This window comes from Culex pipiens, chromosome 2 (assembly GCF_016801865.2).
Source record: "Culex pipiens pallens isolate TS chromosome 2, TS_CPP_V2, whole genome shotgun sequence".
Lineage (NCBI taxonomy): Eukaryota > Metazoa > Arthropoda > Insecta > Diptera > Culicidae > Culex > Culex pipiens.
The window spans coordinates 93470578-93484934 of NC_068938.1; the positions used below are offsets into that span (position 1 = coordinate 93470578).

Below are 14357 nucleotides of genomic sequence, written 5' to 3' on the forward strand. Positions count from 1 at the left end.
ATCAAAAAGTGCTTAACAGAAATTTTGATAAAGTGCACTGTTTTCGAGATATGTTGTTACGATGTTACATCTGAAACTGTGATGTAAAAACGACAATATTTTTTTTCGGAAATTGATTTTCGGAATTGTATTTTTTCTGGATAGTTTGACGAAGACACCAAAGCGATCAGAAATTTCCTCCAGATTTTCGAATATTAAAGTACCATTTCAGCTGTAAAGTATTTCAATACCGCTGCCAAAATTGTAAGGAGACTTGCAAGGGGATACTTATGTCACAAAATGGCTTCTTTGGTCTTAGGGAAGGCCCCAGGCAGTCTGTGCACAGTTAACAAAACATTTCCGGAGTTTGGAGAGAATTGCTCAAGTGTTAAACCTATGTTATTGGCATAGGAATTAGGGGAACAGCATCTAACTCCAGCGTGCCTCTAATGTTGCCATATCAGCACTTTGACGTTCAATTACAGCTCATAAAAAGCGTTTTCAACTGAAATCGAGTAATGAAAAGCTCAATAGGAAGTGAGCAAGCAAGTTGCTCTCAAAAGTTTTGTCAAATTAGTTGTTTAAATAGTGAGAATCAGCAAAATGGATTGAGTGAGGAGCGAGCGCTTAACCTGTCAAACATACGAGAATTTCCCCTTCCACGACATCAAGCATATGAAACCAGCTTGGATAGATTTTGTTTTGTGTTGTCTCCAACTGTGTAACTAACTATACTTTTTGGTATGATTTCTAATAACAATAATTTTTCAAGCAATCACAAAAATTGGAGGGTTAATTTAGAGGGGTTCTATTTCTCTATTCATCGCAATCCGGCGTAACCTTGATGCCAGAGGCCACGACCCTCGTGATTATTAGCCTTACAATCAATAAAACCAATTTACCGTAGCAACTGTCCCCACTTTTTCCCCAACCTATCCTAACCAGTTGGGCCATGAATCATTCCAACTTTTTCACATTGAAACTAAGTGGCGTAAGCTCCGACTTTCACATGATAACTTTTATTTTATCCAAATGGAGTTTACGTCACTTTTCCAGATTTTGGTAGTTCTAACCTCACTTTTCAAGCGAAAGGAAACTAAAACGAAACTATTGGCACTACGCCCCCCGGGGCATGGCCTTCCTCTAACGTGGGATTTCTGCTCCAGCGCCTCTGACGAGACAGGAGAAACCGGGACCGACGTTTTACTTCACCATCCGATAGAAGCTCAGTGGATAAGGCGGGAATCGAAGCGAAAGGATACTCGGCGGATCCGTTCTAGTTCCCGCGGGTCAACGGCAACGCGGGGCCCTTTCATGCTTCTAGGTCGTTACGGCCGGCCACATCGCGGTCATAGTCCCAAGCGGTTATAGCCGTCCTTCCATCAGGCAATCTTTATCGGCACCAACCAATCACTTCCAATAAATCACGGAATGCTCCGGCGTGAGTTTTGGATTTCTTTTTCTTTCTTTGCTAGATTCCCCCTCTGCTGGCAAAATATGGAACTCTATAAATTGTTAATTTATGGTGATTGCTCGCCAGGTGAACTCAATATTCCAGCTGAAAAATGAAAGCAAATTAACCAAACTCCCCGCTCCAAAATACACGGCCCCGCGAAAGGAAGTTGTGTAACTCAACCCAGAGATCGGGCGACTACTGCCTAGTTTGAGAATTCCGATCCTCTTGGCCGCCGCAACGCGCCGCGGTCAAGCCACGGGGAAAACCCCCCGGAATTGGAGACTAATTAAAAGCTATCAAAAATTTGAATGTACCAAATTGACTGTTTTGGGGGTCATCCTTCGATCACGTAACTGATGACTTTGAGAATGAGTCTATGTTTAGAATCACGTAGTTTACGGGAACTCCCTTTGAAACCGTCAAAAGTGTTCAGTCAGGTAGGGGTGATGAACTCATTTTTAGCAAATTTCCCGTCGCCGCCACCGCCGCCGGTGTATCTTATCTAAACTAGCCTCCGCTCCCCTTTTGAAGTTTGTACCAGCAACTTAAAAATGAATGGGCTGTAAGACGTTGGGGTTTGCGCCTTTTTGGCGCGCGGGGTTGGTTTTATGACTAATTAAAAGACAACTATTTCGCTTTGTGGTTCCGTTTGGGAGATAGCTGTAGCTGTTATTTTTTCTGTTATCTGTTTTGATTTGAGTATAGGAGTGGGGTTGAATGAAATTGTGTTGTAGACAAGATCGCTGAAAAAAAGATAAATTGAAAAGTTGCCTAGTGCAAAATACAAACGAAATGCCACAAAACGTTTTAATTTTGTTGGTGTTCCGAATTTGTGTTTAACAAATCATTAAAATATTTTTTTTAAGATTTACCAATTTGTTCAACGCAGTCCTCTTTAAGAGACTCAACCATGGCCAAAATACTTAGATAATTTTTTGAATTTAGATTCATAACTTTGAAAACAGTCCCGGGAAATACCTGGGTGATGAATAGAGAGAATTCGTAACGTGATTTTCGAACGATCATACTTTGTTTACATCTACAAAGAAGGAGACTGTTCAAGCACAAGAATGTCTTTTTTCTTACTTGTTAATTAGGTGTTTTATAATCCGTAGTATATGTTTTATTTTGTCTAGTTTTTTTTTACATTTTTTTGATGGAGAGTTGTGTGTGTTTTCAAGTTTTGATCGGTTAGAAAAGGTGTTTCTTTTTTACGTGCGACAAAGAACTGCGCCGAGAGTGTCATTCTGCGATGTCGCAGATAAATTTCCTGGCTGCTTTTAAAATCCTGCAGCTCTTCCTGATCGATCGCTAATTCTAGCGAAGATGATCCAACAAACAGAGAAGATTTTCACTAAACCAGTAGGTTTTCAAACGGAATTAAACAATAAAGACAGCTTCTGAAACATCTTCCATTCATAATTATAACTTTCTTAAGATTTCTTGACTTCAACTACATGTCCTCAAAAGCCACACATTTTTCATTCTGGCAAAAAAAAAATCTGTTTTTAATGATCGATTACAAAACTCTCTACTTTTGGCATTGGTTCCACTTTGACAGTTCAAAATTGAGGCCGTTTTGCGAACCACTATTCAGCACCCAGCCCGGGCAGACGGTAATAACAAAATTAAAATAACAAAAAGTGTTATTATTTTATCCTGAAGTTCAACTTCAAGAAGAAAATATAATAACAGTTTCAGATAAAATAACAAAATTTGGTATTGAAGTGATATTATTTTGAAAATGTTTAATAACCCGCTAATAAGAGGAAATGTTATACATTTCAAAAACTCTCCTTATAACAAAATTTGTTATTCGTTCGGTATACTGACTTAGAACTAAAACTACCATAAATCGCACAAATGGAAAAGTTTCTAAGTGTCCATAACACAATCTGTTATTATTTTTTCTTTTGTCAAATATGTTTAGATCTTTGGGATAATTTTGTCTAATTTCATCGGGGCCATTATTTTGGCCATGAAGGGGGTCCTTAAGCTAACATTATTCTAAAAAGTTGAAATTTTGAAAGTTGTTTTTTTAAATTATTTGATATACCCCCTAAAAGACTTTGTTTAAAATGGTTAGAACTATGGGATAATTTTGACCAATTTCGTCAGGGTCATTATTTTGGCCATGAAATGGGGTCCTTAAGCTAAAATTATTCTAAAAAGTTGAAATTTTGGAAGTTGATTTTTTTATTTATTTGATATACCCCGTAAGGGACTTTGCTAAAATTGGCTAGAAATATGGGATAATTTTGACCAATTTCTTCAGGGTCATTATTTTGGCCATGAAATGGGGTCCTTAAGCTAAAATTATTCTAAAAAGTTGAAATTTTGGAAGTTGATTTTTTTAATTATTTGATATACCCCCGTAAGGACTTTGTTTAAAATGGTTAGAACTATGGGAAAATTTTGACCAATTTTGTCATTATTTTGGCCATGAAATGGGGTCCTTAAGCTAAAATTATTCTGGAAAGTTAAAATTTTGAAATTTGATTTTTTTTAATTATTTGATATACCCCCTAAAGGACTTTGTTTAAATTGGCTAGAACTATGGGATAAATTTGACCAATTTCATCAGGGTCATTATTTTGGCCATGAAATGGGGTCCTTAAGCTAAAATTATTCTAAAAAGTTGAAATTTTGGAAGTTGATTTTTTTATTTATTTGATATACCCCGTAAGGGACTTTGCTGAAATTGGCTAGAAATATGGGATAATTTTGACCAATTTCTTCAGGGTCATTATTTTGGCCATGAAATGGGGTCCTTAAGCTAAAATTATTCTGAAAAGTTAAAATTTTAAAAGTTTATTTTTTTTTATTATTTGATATACCCCCTAAAGGACTTTGTTTAAAATGGTTAGAACTATGGGACCATCCATAAACCACGTGGACACTTTAGGGGGGGGGGGGGGTATGGCGATTGTCCACGCTCCATACAAAAAAGTTTTTTTTTGTATGGACAATTGTCCACGAAGGGGGGGGGGGGGGGTTGAGTTTTCTAAAAAAGTGTCCACGTGGTTTGTGGATGGTCCCTATGGGATAATTTTGACCAATTTCGCCAGGGTCATTATTTTGGCCATGAAATGGGGTCCTTAAGCTAAAATTATTCTGAAAAGTTAAAATTTTAAAAGTTTATTTTTTTTTATTATTTGATATACCCCCTAAAGGACTTTGTTTAAAATGGTTAGAACTATGGGATAATTTTGACCAATTTCGCCAGGGTCATTATTTTGGCCATGAAATGGGGTCCTTAAGCTAAAATTATTCTGAAAAGTTAAAATTTTGAAAGTTGATTTTCTTTAATTATTTGATATACCCCCTAAAGGACTTTGTTTAAAATGGTTAGAACTATGGGAAAATTTTGACCAATTTTGTCATTATTTTGGCCATGAAATGGGGTCCTTAAGCTAAAATTATTCTGGAAAGTTAAAATTTTGAAATTTGATTTTTTTTTTAATTATTTGATATACCCCCTAAAGGACTTTGTTTAAATTGGCTAGAACTATGGGATAAATTTGACCAATTTCATCAGGGTCATTATTTTGGCCATGAAATGGGGTCCTTAAGCTAAAATTATTCTAAAAAGTTGAAATTTTGGAAGTTGATTTTTTTATTTATTTGATATACCCCGTAAGGGACTTTGCTGAAATTGGCTAGAACTATGGGATAATTTTGACCAATTTCGTCGGGGTCATTATTTTGGCCATGAAATGGAGTCCTTAAGCTAAAATAATTCTAAAAAGTTGAAATTTTCAAAGTTGATTCTTTTAATTATTTGATATACCCCCTAAGGGATTTTACTATAATTGGCTAAAACTATGAAATAATTTTGACCAATTTCATCGGGGTAATTTATTTCACCATAAAATGGGGTTTGAAGCTGAAATTAATCCGATAAAATTAACTTTTGAGAGTTCATTTTTTTTAAATTTTGTTATATTCCCTAAAGGAATTGATTTATTTATTGAGAATTTTTGAAGTGTGAATAACAAAAACTGTTATTATTTTCACAGAGCCAGGAAGTCGGAGCTGACGTTGAAGTTCGAGCTGGAGTGAGACCTCGGAGACTGCATCGGATTCATCAAATTTTCAGCAACTTTTACTTGGAGTCGGAATCTGTGAAGTCGGGTATTTTTGGAGAGCTGAACGTCATATCCTGCATCCAGAGTCGGAGTTGTCTTCAAAGTATGGATTCAAAGTCGCTTGGAGGTACCCGACTCTGCAGCCCTGACTAGTACAGATGAGTTATGGCAACTGCAGGTTTATTTGCAAATTACCAGTTCAATAACATTTTTTGTTATTATGCTGCTCCACCTCTCCGCACAAAATAACAAATCTTGTTATTCCTTCATGATTCCTTCTGTGTTATTGGTTTGTTATTGCAATAACAACATAATAACAGTTTAAGTTATTTTTCGAACAAATCTTTGTTATTGATTTTTGTTATTTTAACAACTAATCCGATCATTCCAATAACATATTTCGATCTTCTCACAATATCAAAAACTGACCTTCCCAAGTTATTTCCGTCTGCTCGGGAGGGAAATACCTGCGTCAATGTCTTCAAATTTCTCCGTGAATGGTAAAAATATGTTATAAAATCAGCCCGGGAGCATGTTGACAGCTCCCATACAATCCAAGCGTACCTCTTTTTGTGAGCCCAGTGGGCCTAAGATGGCAGCCTTTGATATTATCTAGCCAAACTTTTGAAAATGGCGAATAGTTTAAGAGGCAGTATTTGTAAATATTGCTCGGTTTGTTCTAGCGGTCGTATCGAGGTGCTCCGATTTGGATGAAACTTTCAGCGTTTGTTTGTCTATGCATGAGATGAACTCATGCCAAATATGAGCCCTTTACGACAAAGGGAAGTGGGGTAAAATGGGCTTTGAAGTTTCAGGTCCAAAAAACCTAAAAAATCTTAAAATTGCTCGCATTTCCGTAAAACTTCATCAATTCCAACTCTCTTAGATGCATTCGAAAGGTCTTTTGAAGCCCTTCAAAATGTGCTATAGACATCCAGGATTGGTTCGACTTTTTATCTTAGCTTTTGGTAATTATTGTCAAAAATGGATTTTTTTAAAACCTTAATATCTTTTTGCAACAGCCTCCAACACCCATACTCCCATAGGTCAAAAGACAGGTAATTACATGGACTATAAGCCTACGGAAATAACTTTTTGGCCGATCGCAGTTTTTCTCATAGTTTTTCGATTTTTCAAGAACAAACATTTTACAACGTTAGTTTTTGCCCTGTAGGCCGCTGTAGCGGCACTTTTTGGTCTCAATTTTGTCATATTCGAAATCCTCGGACAATTTCACGTATGTTATAAGTATTGGAGTTGTAAATTTGATTTAAAATATAATTAAATAAAACATTTTTGAAAAAAGAAATAGATCTTATTTACCCTGTGATCAATACGTCAAATGCTGTATCAAGTAGGCGAAAACCTGTTTTACCCCTAATTAAACAAATTGTTAAAAAATATTTTAATTCATTCTTAATGGCAATTTTTCCAATCAAATTTACAACTCCAATACTTCTAACTTACGTGAAATTGTCCGAGGATTCCGAATATGACAAAATTGAGACTAAAAAGTGCCGCTATGGCGGCCTACCGGCCAAAAACTAACGTTGTAAAATGTTTGTTCTAGAAAAATCGAAAAACTATGAGAAAAACTGCGATTGGCCAAAAAGTTAATACCATAGGCTTATAGTCCATGTAATTACCTATCTTTTGACCTATGGGAGTATGGGTGTTGGAGGCTGTTGCAAAAAGATGTCAAGGTTTTAAAAAAATCAATTTTTGACAGTAATTTGCAAAAGCTAAGAGAAAAAGTCGAACCAATCCTGGATGTCTATGGCACATTTTGAAGTACTTTAAAAGACCTTTCGAATGCATCTAAGAGAGTTGGAATTGATGAAGTTTTACGGAAATGCGAGCAATTTTAAGATTTTTTAGGTTTTTTGGACCTCAAACTTCAAAGCCCATTTTACCCCACTTCCCTTTGTCGTAGAGGGCTCATATTTGGCATGAGTTCATCTCATGTATAGACAAACAAACGCTGAAAGTTTCATCCAAATCGGAGCACCTCGATACGACCTGTTACACATTGGTGAAAAACTCGCTCTTAAATAAATATAGTTTTTGCCTTGTTTAGGTTTAAAACGACAAAATAATCAGTCTGGAATCTTTTTCTTAAAAAACTTTTGGAGATACGCCACGTTCAAATATTAGTCTAGAATAGTTGAAGCGAGCGTGCCGCGAAAGCCGTCACGAAAAAAAAGTTTCCCATGCAAATTTTGAGTTGTGTATTTAATTGGCGGACTCCGACGAGGCCCACTGGCCATCTGTTGGCGAATACGCGCAACTCACGAAAACTGTCATCTTAGGGTCCGGCTGTATAAAATCCACGGAGAAAACCAGTCCCACAACAGCAGATCACCTGCCACCAACCGGTAACCAGACATAATTGTCCACCACGAAAAGACATTGTTTTAAACCATTACCACTCGAGTTCGGTCCCAGGACAGAGGAAAACGCAACAACAACAAACCTACAGAAAAATTGTTGCCCACCGGATGGACCAAGATTGCACTCTCTTCAAAATGGGGTTGATCGATTGAATTTCGTTGGGAAACCTCAAGAACCGTCCCCCTGGGACAGAGACATGCCAGCCCGAGAAGTGCAACATTTTATCGGTCGCAACCCTCACGGGGAAGGGTACCCAGGGGAGGAGGGCAAAAACTGATTTGAATAATGACCACATCCGGCCTTGCGGTCACACGGTGTGCTATTTTTTACCCACCCCTTGGCCTGGCGTGTTAAAAAATACCTGCAATGTGGTGGGGACCCCTCCTTCTCTCTGGACGGCGGGAAAATGATGCATCGAAAAAGTGGTTTCGATCGAAAATAAACCACCTTTTGCGGTTTTTCACAGTGAAAAAGTTAGTTTTAATTTTTAAATGGATGAATTTTAAAAATTTAATATTCTGAAATACTCGACAATGCATGATTTTTTTCAAAACTTTAAAAATATTCAAAAAATTTTAAATGTTAAATTCACACTTATTTTTTACTGAGCAATTCCACGATAAATTGGAACTGGAAATAAGCGACATCGTCTTTAATGGCAGGGTATGCGCCTTTTAACTTTTCCAACTGGCCGGGTCCGATAAGGGCAAGTGGTGACACAAGTTGCAGGTTGCCCCTCTAAACGGTGGGCTATTATTTGCGTAATTTGGGCACGGATAATGAGCATGGCTCGAAATCGATTTTTATTAACGGTAAACTGTGACCTGCACCGGGTGCGATGCACACCGTGGGAAGTTATTTTTTGTTGACGCGAATTTTTGGGAAACCGTTTTTTACAGGTTGAAATAAAAAAAAACACGATTGAACAATTTACAAATTGTGCCAAACAAAAAAATATGATTTGTTTCACATAGATTTTAACACTGAATTCAGTGTAGTTTACCGAAACAGTTCGGTAAGGTGCAAATTATTGGATTCCGGAAAAACTTACCGAAATTTGGTAACCGTAAGCAGCAGTAAAAATATAAATTACCTTGATCAATTTATATTCAGATTTGATTTTTTTCTGTTTGAAACGATCTTCAAAAATTTATCAAAAGAAAAACCTAAAGCTGGAATCTGTCAAAATCACCAAATTTTACCGAATTTCGGTTGTACGATGAAATCATTACCGAGTTACGGTAAGTTTTTACCGAATTCGGTAATCATCAGTGTACCGAACTGTTCAGCAATTGAAACTTCGGTAAACTTTTCCGAATTTGGTCAAAACAAATCTATGTGTGTTTTTCTTCTTGTTCTTAAGAGCGAGTCCACGAACAGGGCATACCCCTTTGTATGGGACGTCGTTTGGACCTCACCAATCTGCCTGAAATTTTCAGGGGTTGTTTGTACATATAAAACTAGCATCTGGCCAAAATATGAGCACTCTAGGTCAACGGGAAGTGGGGCAAATCGGGACACAAAGTTTGAAGGTTCAAAAACGTCAAAAATCGTAAAAAGGCTGTAACTTGGGCAAAATTCAATTTAATTTAAAAATTCAAAATGCGTCTGAAAGAGCTTAAAAAATGCAACAAAATGCAGGATAGAGCACCCCAATTGGTTAAATCTAAAGGGAGTTATTGACATTTTAGTGAAAAAATAGCATAATTTTCAAACTTAAATAAAAAAGTGTTCCATCCACATATCAACTCGGTTCGACCTGCATCTTGTAGGGGACATCTGGGACTACCATCTGAGACTGAGAACGCTTTGGGTAAGGTTGTTTAACATATTAAATAGACACTTTTACTTTTAGTGAATTTTTTGGTTGTAAATTTTTGCTCGGGGGACCCCTTAGATCCCATTTTCTGATGATAATTTTATCATATTCGTGTTCCTGAGACAATTTCACAATAGAAACATGCATAAAAATGTTTATTTTCATCCATTTTAACCCTTTGAAAAATGAAAGTTAAAAAAAATTTAGATGCTGCTTTTTTTCTGGTGTCATCTAGTATCCTTGGAAACGAACTTGAATTTCAATAAATGTGAATCGAAGATTTTTTTTTAACTTTCATTTTTTAAAGGGTTAAAATGGATGAAAATAAACATTTTTATGCATGTTTCTATTGTGAAATTGTCTCAGGAACACGAATATGATAAAATTATCATCAGAAAATGGGATCTAAGGGGTCCCCCGAGCAAAAATTTACAACCAAAAAATTCACTAAAAGTAAAAGTGTCTATTTAATATGTTAAACAACCTTACCCAAAGCGTTCTCAGTCTCAGATGGTAGTCCCAGATGTCCCCTACAAGATGCAGGTCGAACCGAGTTGATATGTGGATGGAACACTTTTTTATTTAAGTTTGAAAATTATGCTATTTTTTCACTAAAATGTCAATAACTCCCTTTAGATTTAACCAATTGGGGTGCTCTATCCTGCATTTTGTTGCATTTTTTAAGCTCTTTCAGACGCATTTTGAATTTTTAAATTAAATTGAATTTTGCCCAAGTTACAGCCTTTTTACGATTTTTGACGTTTTTGAACCTTCAAACTTTGTGTCCCGATTTGCCCCACTTCCCGTTGACCTAGAGTGCTCATATTTTGGCCAGATGCTAGTTTTATATGTACAAACAACCCCTGAAAATTTCAGGCAGATTGGTGAGGTCGATGCGAGATGGGTATGCTTTGCTCGTGGACTCGCTCTTAAAGAAGCTTCATTTCACATTAATTTTTTTTCGCTGAAATTCAGTTAAGTTTTTCTGAATTTTCGTGTTCTGAAATTTCACTTATTAAGATTTTACTGAATTCTCAGTTACCTGACATTTGTCACTTTGACTGATGTTTACTGAAATTTCATTTAACTGGTTGTCAAAACAACTGAAATTTCAGCAAAAGAAACGTCAAATTACTGTGCTGAACATTCCAAGGGAATGGTGGAACGAGATGAACCACAAATTCGCATAAATAATTTCAAGATTGTTCAGATGTAAGCCAAAAACGCGACAAAAATTAAAGTAAACGAGTAAGGCTCTTATCTGCTTATTTAACTGTCGGTGTACAGGACGCCGCACTATTGAATCATTTCTGGCAGTACTTTCGCAGCCCTAACCCAGTTATTGAATTGAATAAAATAAAATTCTTTTTCAAATTTTCTTTTCCTGAATTGTGTGCACCTACGTAAAAAACCAGGATTGTTTACTTTTTACTCTTTGGTCTGACAGCTTTATCATGAATTTTGGTCTAGTCTAGACGAGGGTTATGACACCCTCCTGGAAAATTCAGAGATTTTCTTGTGTCAGCTCGACAGATCATTCGCTGAAGATTCAGCAATCGTTGCTGGTATTTCAATTATCGAAATTTAATTTTGTTTGCCATCAATTTTTTTTCCGGTACTGTTATTTATACATTTATCTCATCAAACCTCCAAACCTAAAAAACAGTTGGTTAGCACTGAGGCATTTGTTATTCACATTTTTCTTATTGTACGATCAGTACCTTGCTGGGCTCGGTTGTTGGAAACGACCGACGAAATAGGCGGTGGGCCAGATGCGGGCATAAAAATGTCAAAACCTCTCCCCCTTTCATTCGTGTCACCATCAAGCTGCAGCTTTGTTGACAAACAAACGGAGCACGCGGTCGCGTGATGGTGGTATCGAGCCAGATTTAGGGGTGATCATGTGGTTGAAAACTAAACTTTTTTGAAGAAAAATAATATTTTTCCGACTGAAAGAAAATTTGCGAGAATGTTCAAACAGCTATTCCTAATGTCGGAGAAGTGATTATAAATAAAAAAAATTATCCATATTGTTTCTATATCTTGAACTTTTCCACTACAATTGAAAGTGATGATTACTGAATCGCATTCAGTTATTTATTTTACTGAAAGCCATTTCGTGATAAATTTTCAAGAAAAATAAATTAATATATTTGCTAATAATAAACAAGAATTTGAGATTGCCAAAAAACATCTGCCCAAAACTATAAATAAAAGAAGTGTTGATTTCAAATATTATTTCTGGTTTCCTCATCAAACATCCCCAACCAAGAGACAAAAAAAATACTGATTATTTTTTTTTCATTGTTATAATCTTGTACAATTGATTGCCAACTATTTTCAATACATTGTTTAACGTTTAAGTTTGTATTTTTTTTATCAAATAAGGTACGTTTTAATTTTCTGCAAATTTTGATTTTTCGGTCGGAAACAGACAAAAAACTTTAGGAAATAAATCTATTATAAATTCATTGATCATTTAGTCGAAAGACAAAAATTATAAATAAAATTCGCACTAACCTAAAATGAAAACAAAGCAACGGTAAATTTTGCAACCCTGCTCAAAACTAGATTGTATGCGGAGAGACTGGTAAGGGACCATCCACAAACCACGTGGACACTTTTTTGGAAATCTCAACCCCAGTTGTACATACAAAAAAACTTTTTTATATGGAGCGTGGACAATCGCCATACCCCCCCCCCCCCCTCCCTCCCTCCCTAAAGCAAATCCAACAAATCAGCTGCTTGATTTTTTACTTGACTTATAATTCAGAGAAGTTATGTGATTTTTTTGTAAGCGTAACAACGTTTTAATAACCTTAAATAATATTTAAATCACACAAAAACTGTTCGAGTATTCGTGCATGAAAAAAATTAGAACAGATGTCGTAAATTGTTACGTTATGGTAAAAAATGATTAAGATCTGGCAACTCTGCCATAAGATATCGCCACATAAGAGGGTACCGTAAAACGGGGTGACTTTGATAGCCGGGGTGACTTTGATAGGTTTGCGATTTTTCCGCAAAATGAAGAGTACAATTAAAATACGTACGGAATGGTTCAGAATCATACTGACCGTGGTAGAGAAGTGTTCAAAGTACCTCAAGAAGAACTTTGCATAAAATTTTGAAATGTTTAAAATGTTAGTTAACTATAATTAAGAATATGTTGATGAAAGTCATTATTTAAAACTTCTCAAAGTGTCATGATTTTCTCAATAAACATGATTTTGAATCGATTTTCCACTAGGAGAATGTTAAATAAGTTTGTAAATAATAAAAATTATGTGTCCTTGAAACACAATTAAAAAAAATCTCCAAATTTATAGGCAATTTCAGTTGAACAAATTTCATGTAAAATGTGAAAACTTGTGATTCATGCTTTGTATTCAGTTTAAAATGCAATATAAATCGATAATTTTATAAACAAAACTAGTTTTAACAAATTTCAGGCAAAATTCCTACTTTTCAACAATTTTATGTAAAATTTATTAGTATTTTGATAAAAAGCTTATAAACTTAGTTAACTAAATATAAACATTGATTTTTTTTTCTTAAAAACTATATCAGCTACTTTAGTGATGGTACATTTAACGTACAAATAAAGTTTGAACACTTTAAATATGATTTTAACAAGAAAAACTATGACTATCAAAGTCACCCCGGAATTTAAACTAAGAATTTTTAACGTAACTATTTTTCTAAACACTATTGAAAAAACTTTTTTTCCAAAATAGTGCATGGACTTTGTGTGGCATACCCTAGTACATGTTTTAAAAATAATATTCTTGAGAAAAACCATACCTGTTGGAAAATATTTAAAAAACAAATTGAAATCCTATCAAAGTCACCCCGGTTTACGGTATTCTAAACTTTAAAGTTGATTTTTGAACACTTGCAAATGTTTAAACTTCGTAAAATAGATAGTTAGCATACACGATACATGATCAATAATTTGTTGCTTAAAACCAGGCAATATTTATTTTATCAAATTTTCTTCTACACGTTCTGTTGAAATGTACTAAAAACCAAAATATTCACAGAATCTTATATTTATGATCAGTTCGTATTGAGATATATGTTTCGAACCTTCCTAATCATATGACAAATAGTTATCGTTCGTTTAATTGCAATAAAAATCAATCATTTGACTTTGTCAAGATAAGTGTAACCATTCGGGAAATAGTACCGTCTACTGGGGCAAATCGGGGCTACGGTCTGAATAGGGACATCACGTTTTAGAGCACTTAAAAGCTTAAAATTTGGGAATGAATGAATACATTTTGTTGCCCTGAATTTGGTTTAACCGAAACCATGTCAAAAAAAAAAACAAAATATTAGGCTGCAAAATTGTTAAATTTGCTGTCCCAATTCGCCCCATGTGTCCCGATTCGGCCCGGATGACGGTACCACTTTAATTTTGTTATTTGGTCGTGACATTATATCAACAATATCACAAATGGTAACATTACCAGAAATTATTTCCTTATGATTTCGACAATTTCACCATTAATATTTAGTCATGCGGGAATCTTGACCCATTTCTATTACTTTTTAAAACTCCCGTCTTCAAGAACCCATCCAAGTTTCACTGTCAGAAGTCATTGTGCCTCATACGAGTTTC

General features: G+C 35.4%; 2 protein-coding genes across 3 annotated transcripts in view; both read left to right on the forward strand.

Annotated features, from left to right (window-relative positions):
* LOC120431017 (clavesin-2-like) overlaps positions 1-14357 on the forward strand; it is a 292456-nt gene that overhangs the window by 137278 nt on the left and 140821 nt on the right. The window lies entirely within an intron of this gene.
* LOC120431313 (protein Star) overlaps positions 1-14357 on the forward strand; it is a 236535-nt gene that overhangs the window by 40479 nt on the left and 181699 nt on the right. The gene's annotated exons all lie outside the window — the stretch shown is intronic.